General features: G+C 41.1%; 3 non-coding genes across 3 annotated transcripts; 2 read left to right on the top strand and 1 right to left on the bottom strand.

The window, feature by feature from the left end:
- The first annotated feature begins 1,452 nt into the window (after positions 1 to 1,452).
- Positions 1,453 to 1,644, top strand: LOC111565025 (U2 spliceosomal RNA). Its single transcript, XR_002745842.2, has one exon. It is a non-coding gene; the product is annotated as a U2 spliceosomal RNA (small nuclear RNA).
- A 5,090-nt stretch (positions 1,645 to 6,734) lies between these two features.
- LOC129348367 (5S ribosomal RNA) lies at positions 6,735 to 6,853 on the bottom strand. The gene has a single exon (XR_008600903.1). It is a non-coding gene; the product is annotated as a 5S ribosomal RNA (ribosomal RNA).
- Positions 6,854 to 7,276: 423 nt separating this feature from the next.
- Positions 7,277 to 7,395, top strand: LOC129348366 (5S ribosomal RNA). Its single transcript, XR_008600902.1, has one exon. It is a non-coding gene; the product is annotated as a 5S ribosomal RNA (ribosomal RNA).
- The last annotated feature ends 1,214 nt before the right edge of the window (positions 7,396 to 8,609 follow it).

Below are 8,609 nucleotides of genomic sequence, written 5' to 3'. Positions count from 1 at the left end.
AGTAAAGTTTTAAAATACACGTCGACCTGTCATCGACCCAAGTCTGCACAGAGTCTGGTGACTTCAAAATGACTACATTTAGGGACTCGCATCTCTCCAAGGCTGCATTAACTCTCACAGACTTGAGGAGATCACGAAGTTTCAGTTGGACCCTCATGTATTCGCCGATGCAGAAAGAACAAGTCTTCTTCCCAAGTCTGTTCAAAGTCTTGTACACTTTGGCAGGTGATGAAATTTATGAATTCTTAAGTACTCACCAGTGTTGAAGGTATACGTCGTACTGTCATCTTACCAAGTCTGCACAAATTCTGGTAGACTTTGGAAAATGCCGAACGTTACATTACATGGACTCATTTGTACTCGTAGACGCAGGAAGTGTACATCCTATCGTCCTCTCCCAAAGTCTGTACAAACTCTTAAAAATCTTTGGAAGAGGACGGTACGACTTCAGTTGTCTGCATCACTGAGTACGAGGAAATCCATGTAACGTAACTTTCGGCATTTTTTAACGTGATAAAATTTCCCTTCATTTAAATTTACTTCACACTGACTCATACTTGCTTTCTCAAAAAAATACAAGATGTATTTCCATCTTCTGAAGTCTGCACAGACTCTGGTAGACTTGAGAAGTTGACGAAACATTCCAAACCTAACATACGCGCCGACGTTGAACGTATGTGTCGTACCATCATCTTCCCAAACTCTTGTGGACTTCTTGAAAGTCTGTCAGAGCAACTGTTATCATTTTCCACTTAATGCTGCTCTGATGCTGTTTTCTGTCAAACCACAAGAACTCATGTTGTTTTTTCTTCCTTCTCTCCTGCAGCCTCCATCCAGCCGTCCGTGGAAAGGGGATCTCTCTTTGAATTGCCTTTCCCGAGGTTTCTTCCCATCTTCCATGGGGAGTTTTTTCTCGTCTTCATAGAGAGCTTGGGCTGGATCAAGACCTCCTCAAAAATAAAACTTCATTATAATAAATAAAACATCATTATAGATTATTTCCAGATTACATTTAGAGTTACATCCTGGTTAATAAGTTGTTTACACAAAACCAAGTTGAGCTGCACATTTTAGAGGACATTGTACGTTTATTATATAACGTATTAAAGAGCTACTTTACAGATTCAGATTAATAATTCAAAATATAAGTTCTGGTGTATTATTAGATGCATTTTTTTCCCCTAGTGGAAATTCACAAGATGTAAAATAAATACAAATTAAAGCCAGCCTCAGCTTTACCAGCTGCAAAATTAAAGTTATCTACATGCTAATGCATTTAAAAGGTGTAACCCCGTTATATAAATATATATATCTGGCAGAGTCGTATCTATTTGTTGAAAGCAGAGGATCTGTGCTTGACGGGGGTTTGGGTGGTGCTCAGTGGAGCTTGTGGGCGGAGTCAGTGAGGACTGCGCCAGGGGGTTGGGCCCGGGCAGCAAAAGGTCAGGGCTCATCGCTTCTCGGCCTTTTGGCTAAGATCAAGTGTAGTATCTGTTCTTATCAGTTTAATATCTGATACGTCCTCCAATGTGAGGACTATATATTAAATGGATTTTTAGCACTGGGAGCTGAAAGAGGGGTTTGCTCCTTTCACTCCACGCATCGACCTGGTACTGCAGTGCTGCCAGGAACGGTGCATCCTTCTCTGGCCTTGTAGAATGGAAGTAAAACAAGCTAATAACAACGCTCTGGCAGATTGGGCAGTGACCACCAAAGCTGTCAAACAAAGCCAGCAGCACCAGCTGCTTCTGTGGCGTCGTCATGCTTATGCAACTCAGTTTGAAGAGAGAGTGGTTTTCCTCTTGGCTGCGGACGGCAAAGGTCTTCAGTCACACTATCCAAGTCAGATCTTTCTGCACGGGTTTCAGCGAGTTGGAGAAAGAACAGAAGGGTCGAACGGTGAGCTTTCAGTCACACTATGGTCTCACAATGGGTGGAAGTGCAAAAGTAGCTGCTTGGTGGCTCGTGGCCGTTCCACCATCAGCACTGAGAACACACACAGCCACACAATTCTGGAAACACAATGGTGAGACCGGTGAAAGTGAAAAATGGCTCCTCAAATGCAGCACAGTACAGGACAAGGCAGCCTGGTGTCACGTTGCGCACAACAAAGCAAGCATCATTCTTGCAAATTCCTTGTCCGTACCCTAGCAGTGGTTGTTCCTTGAGGACAGCGTTGCTCACGGCAGTTATCCTGTGTGAAAGCTACATTTGAAACGTTCTTTCTTGACTCAGTTGAGTTCAGTGAAGTGGCCAGAAAATGTGGCTAGACGTCCTGCGGACCTGTGGGTGGCCCGCTGTTGAGTATCACTGGGCTCCCACAGTGTCAGGCTGATTGGATGAAGCTTCAGTGTGTTGTATTGTATGTCTTTAAGGATGTTTTTATTTGAGTCATTTTGTGGTTTATTTTATTTTCCATCTATTTATGTTGTTTATTGTTTTATTTAGTTAATTTTGTTTCACTTATTGGCTATTTCTGTCTCATTTAACATCTCTGTATTTCATTTTGGCCTATTCATGTTTCATTCTGCTAATTTACCTCTTGATTTTTTTGTCCATTTTAATAATTTTGTGGCTCATATTTGGCCATTTCGCACCTCTTAATTACCTTTTTTGTTCTACTTTGTTACTTTTGTTGTATATTTTGTTTATTTTATATCCCATTTTGATCATTTTGTGTTTAATTTTGGCCATGTTGTTTCTCAGTTTGATCCTTTTCTATCTTTCCATGTTGTTTTTAGTTCCATTTTGGTCATTTTGCATGTGTTCATGGATTCTAATTTTCCATGTTGGACATTTTACCCACTTCAGTCATTTTATATGGTTTTATGTGATTGTTCTTGTCCCATATGGGTGATTTTGTGCCTCCCTGTGTCTCCACACTTGTGGAAACAAATCTCACAAACAAATCAAGCACTTGTCCTGTAACTTTGTCCTGTGAGAGACCATCAGCGACCCTTTAGAGGGCTGCAGTCAGTGAGGAGAGAAGAGGAAAGCTGCTGACGCTGCTGAAGCTCCAACTAAAAAGAGGAGTCTTCAACTGGTGGAGGACAGAGTAGAGCTGTCAGAAGAGGAACAAAGAGGTCAGCAGGAAGAGATGTGGTGGAAAAATGAAGATTTGTGTCATTTATATCCCTCACAGTTGTAGTAAAACTAAATCTGTGTCTGTTCAGCCCAATTCGACAGCAAATACGAGCAGCAGCATCAGCTCAGAGAAGGAGGTTGTGGGTCCGTGTTCGCCGGCCGCCGCAAATCAGACAGTTTGCTGGTAAGATATGAAGAAGCACTTGTAATGTGGTTGTGTACAGCTTTTTACAAAACATGAGAGGTTTGGTTCCTGTTTGAAGCTGAAATGTTTCATGTCAGAAAATACTAAGCAAAAGCTAGTAATTTCCTGGAACTGGGTTTTTCTTGGTTATGAAAATAAGAATTAAGAAGAAAAAAAATCAAGCTTACATGAGAGCCTCTCGCTGAACTCCTAGATATAGGCTCTACTAGCCTTCAATCAGAGGCTGATCTTATAGGATACAGTTCATTTACTGGTTGTTTAACGTAAGTTTTGGCTCCGTATGTTTTTAATACTGTGCATATCGGTGGAGAAATATTTTTTAGAAACAAATAATCTGATGCTATAGACAGGGTGGATCCAGATTAATTTTAGTTGGGGGGGCACAACAGATATTTTGGGAGGGCCACCGATAAGTTGTAAGAAAAAATTAAAGCTGCTACCGACCTCTCACTTTTACAAAATATTTTTCATGTTTTTATTTGCGCTTTAACCCAGTAGCACTGGTTGTTTATTTTATCACACTGGCTGTTTATTTTATCGCACTGGTTGTTTATTTCGTTGCACTAGCTGTTTATGTTATCATACTGGTTGTTTATTTTGTTGCACTGGCTGTTTACTTTATCGCACTGGTTGTTTATTTCGTCACACTGGTTGTTTATTTTGTCGCACTGGCTGTTTATTTCGTCGCACTGGTTGTTTATTTTGTCGCGCTGGCTGTTTATTTCATCACACTGGCTATTTTATCACACTGGCTTTATTTTGTCACACTAGTTGTTTATTTTTTCAAACAAGTTGTATTTTTATGCACTGGTTGTTTTTTGCATACTAGTTGTTTATTTCGTCGCTTTATATTTTGTTTATAAAATATTAATATTATTTGCTCTTCATGGGTTAAAGTGGGATCTGTGACGAGGCAGATCAGTTGTTTATTATTATTTATATTTCACTGAAATTCCTGTCATGTAGAAAAATAGAAACATCTTTGCATGGATTCAGCTAAACTAACTGCAGACACTTAGAGGTGTAAAGTGAAATAAATCCTGTTTTCACAGACTGACTGTTTTTATTCACTTTACTGGTGACATCAGTAGATGCTTGCAGTAAAACCACCACTGCAAATATTTCTGCATTTAAGCATGAGAAGTGAAAACTTCATCCTGAGCTCCACTCAAAGATTTCACTGTGCAGCAGCTCAGTAGTTTGTTTAAGAAAAGCACTTAGGTTCAATCTTTGAAATCCAAAACCCACCAGCTGTTGTCTTTAAAAAATGACACCATTTACCAGAGTCACAACCTGTAAAAACAGAAGGAATTGTTGGATTTTCAGCCTTCTTATGGGACTTGAACTTGTCATCTGTGATGTTCAGTTCCATCAGGAGAATTATTCAAATCTAAACTGAACATCGTGATATTTCATCTAAATCAATTTATTCTTCCTTTTTAAAAGAACCAACATAAATGAACCATATTGAACCAAATAGTTTTTATCTTTTTTCTAATTCTAATGATTTTGTGATTGTTCTGTTTCCTTTTGCTGATCTTGTGAAGGACTTTGTCACTTGGATTTTGAAAACTGCCCCATTCATAAATGAAGAGAATTATTCTTGTATTGTTCTGGGAGTTGGTGATGCTGGGATACTGAAGGAGACTGATGTGGACGTCAGGAGGCTGAGCTCTGATTCCATTAAAAGGATCAACTACAGAAGAACCCCGCAGAGTTTAGTTCCAAACAAATGATCTCCAGTCCAAGTTGAAGACATAAAGTGTGATCTGGAGGGAAGTTGTCAGTGTGAATGTGTCGGTTCTCTAGTTAACTCACCTGGTTACGTCTCCATCCTGATGCTGCTCTGCTGGACAGGAGCTTCTGGACCAGCCGGGTGGACCTTCCTTCACTGATCTTCCCAGTGGGAGTGATTCTCAGTTTGCCTTGGTTGACTGCAAACTCCCTAAAATGGACACTTGAGAGGAGATTGTGGACAAATCTATACAACAGCTTGTTTAGTTTGTCCTGTTCTTAAATCAGTAGAAAACTGTTGAGAGTGTTGCTCTAACTCCATGTGTATAAAAGCTCCTCCTACTGACCAATCAGTTCTCTTGAAAACTGTCATCAGCATTAGAAGATCCAGTGGAGCTCAGAGCACCGATAGAGGGAGAGGAAGATCGGAGTTTTTAGAGCTGCAAGCAAAGTCATTTCATTGTTCTACCTCCTTTGTATTACAATACGATTTATGATTCTAGATTGTTCCTGTGAGAAATATTTGAAGTTGTATCCACTGACCTGTAGTGTTCCATACCACATGAGAGTCAGCTTACTTATCGCTTTGAATCATAGTTTGATGTCTTGCAGCCAGAAGAATACAGCTGAGAACATGTTCATTAAACACAACATCCAGTTGGAATTAGAGTCTGATCTACTTGTGAGTGATAATTTGGTAGTAATATTGTTAATCCTGTTAACTTTCACACAGTCTGCAGTTTTTGCAGCTTTCCCTCCTTCAGCTGCTGCAGCTGTGTTACTGTCAGTCTGTGTTTGGAGTTTATAATCTTTGTGTTTCTCTAATATCATCGTTTGCTCTTCATTTGTAAAACAGGACACTTTGGCTCCAGTATTGTAACGGTCCTGATGATACTGGGACTAAATATGTCGTCTACATGGATCATCTGCTTTTAAAATGACGCAGCAGCAACATACACTAGAAAAGTCCCTCAGAGAGAATCTTGAACTAATTCACTTTCTTTAAAACCAGCCAGCAGCATCTGTATGAAGCCTCAGATTAAAACATTGAAGCTTTTAAAGTCTGGAATCATTATTTGAAGTCAACTCCAACATGAAGGAGTGCAGAGACAAACACAGAATAACTACTTTAGTTTGTATTTGGTTGAATAAAGCCACCAGAAATGAGTCAGCTGTGTGTCTCTCGTGATTATTGTCACATTTGATGCTTTTCACAACTATCTGCCAGTTGGTTCATTCACTGATTGACTGGCGCTCAATTGGGAGTCCCAAGGGCAACTCTGGATTGTTGGCTTTTCTGTCCTCGGTTTGGAATTCATCAGGTCGTACCCTTACCTAATGTTCTGCGCTGTGAGATGACAAAATGTTGCTCAATAAATCAAAGTGAATGATTGAGCTCACCTGGATTCAGTGTCCTGCATCCTGTATCTGGAGCCACTGAGCCATCTGTACAGCCACAACAGAAGCAACAACAAAGCAGCATCAGCTGCAGCTGATCCACCTGAACTCTCTCACATACAGCCTCAATTGGAAGCAGGAGGCGCCACCTGGTGGTCGGAGGAGGAACCAAGAAACAGAGAAGGTCTCCTGCAGACGTGGAGGCAGAATCAGTTCACTTGTTGGCTTTTAATAACCCAGAGAGGTTTCAGTTGCCAGCTGTCTCCAGAGAATGAGCAACAGCGTCCTGTGCAGGTTGTGAGGAGATGTAAAAAGCTTACAGCACCTGGTATTCCCAGGCGGTCTCCCATCCAAGTACTAACCAGGCCCGACCCTGCTTAGCTTCCGAGATCAGACGAGATCGGGCGTATTCAGGCTGGTATGGCCGTAAGCCATGGAACGGTTAACTAACCACAGTTTTATAGATGCTGTGACAAGACGTGGTGGTATATATTTTATTTTTTAGTTACGTCTTTTTCTTTTCTTTTTTCTCCCCTTGTAGAGCTTCTTAAACAAACACTAAAAGTGAGTGAAAATGTCCTTTGCAGGAGCCTGTCTCTGCGACACTGTTGTACATGGTGTGATGTGAGGTGATTTATCGTCGCTGACGTGTTTCTGTGTCACAAACGTTTTCATGTTGGGCTGAAGGTGATGCTACAATCAATACCTTGTTGTGTAACGGCGGCTTTTTACTGCCGTGGTGGACAAAGTGTGTGAACGTGTTGAGAGCTTCTTGTCACGTTCACATGGACATCAGGACTCAGGGGATGGTGAAGACGGACACGTAGAAAAGGCCCGTAAGCGAGTACTGCTGTCGCTTACGGCCATACCAGCCTGAATACGCCCGATCTCGTCTGATCTCGGAAGCTAAGCAGGGTCGGGCCTGGTTAGTACTTGGATGGGAGACCGCCTGGGAATACCAGGTGCTGTAAGCTTTTTACGTCTCCTCATGACAGTATTTTTTTATTTTTTTTTTTAATCTTTTATTATCAAAAGTACAAAATTCTGACAAAAGATTTCATTTCACATCATTTTACACATCTTCCTAAAAAGTTTCAAACAATATTTACATACCTTTCACACACAAAAAAAACCCAAAAAAGAGAAACCTGACAGTTTCATAAAATCAACAATTCCTTAAACATAAAAAAACCACCTCACCCTCCCACTTGGATGTCACACCCTCTCATCCACAGCCCGAACAGTTCATAAACATTTCAAAGAACCCCCCCACCCCTCAAAAACAAGAAGGTTCCCTTACAAAGTAACTCATCTGACTTTTAAAGTTTTCTTCTATACACAAACAAAAACCCATAAATCAAAAGTAAAAAAACACACAGTCAAAAAAAAAACCATGATTGCTTTTTTAACATACTCTCTTTAAAACTGAAAGACAATTTTTTCCCCTTCCCCATTAAGCAAAAGCTTTGCATGGTTCACAAACACCTCTTCAAAGTCATCTTGATCCTGAAACATTCTGATGTGTGACCTGAACATATTTTTAAATAAGCTCCACCTATTGACTGCTTTGTCCTCAAATAAGGCATAGTTCCTTGCCACGACAGTCACATGTCTGGCCAATCCAAGGACAATGTTTAGCAGATTTTTGTTCACCTCCTTCTTTTTCTCTGAGACCCCGAACAGCCAGTGCCATCGCCAGTCCCTTTCTTTTTTGGCCTCCCAAGACAAAAAATCTGCCAGAAAGCATCTGACCTGCTCAATGAACAGGGCCACGACCGGACATCCCCACAGCAGGTGCTCCAGGTCCTCCGGCTTGTCCCTGCACACCAAGCAGTTCCTCCCGAATTTAGCTTTATGGACCTGGTGCAGTACGACGCCTGTAAAAATTCGTCTATGTCTTATTTTAAAGTCTGTTTGCGCTGCTTGCGTGCTGCAAAATTTTGGGAAAATGTTTTGCCAAATTGTGTGTATAGGTTTATGTGGAAATAGCTTTGCCCAGGCCGATTCTGCCGTGGGACGCTGTGTCACCTTATTTCTGAATGTTTTATACCAGTATTTTGTTGTTGTTTCTGTGATGCTCTTACTTGTGTTATTGTGTTCCAGAAAGAATGTTGGGGTGTTGTCCTGCACCAGGTCACCCACTCCACTGGCGATGGCGGCCCTCCACCCGGACGGCATCCCCCCCTCA

The sequence above is a fragment of the Amphiprion ocellaris genome, chromosome 24, assembly GCF_022539595.1.
Source record: "Amphiprion ocellaris isolate individual 3 ecotype Okinawa chromosome 24, ASM2253959v1, whole genome shotgun sequence".
Classification (NCBI taxonomy): domain Eukaryota; kingdom Metazoa; phylum Chordata; class Actinopteri; family Pomacentridae; genus Amphiprion; species Amphiprion ocellaris.
The sequence above is the reverse complement of the archived record's forward strand: the minus strand, read 5'-3'. Positions and strand labels throughout refer to the sequence as shown.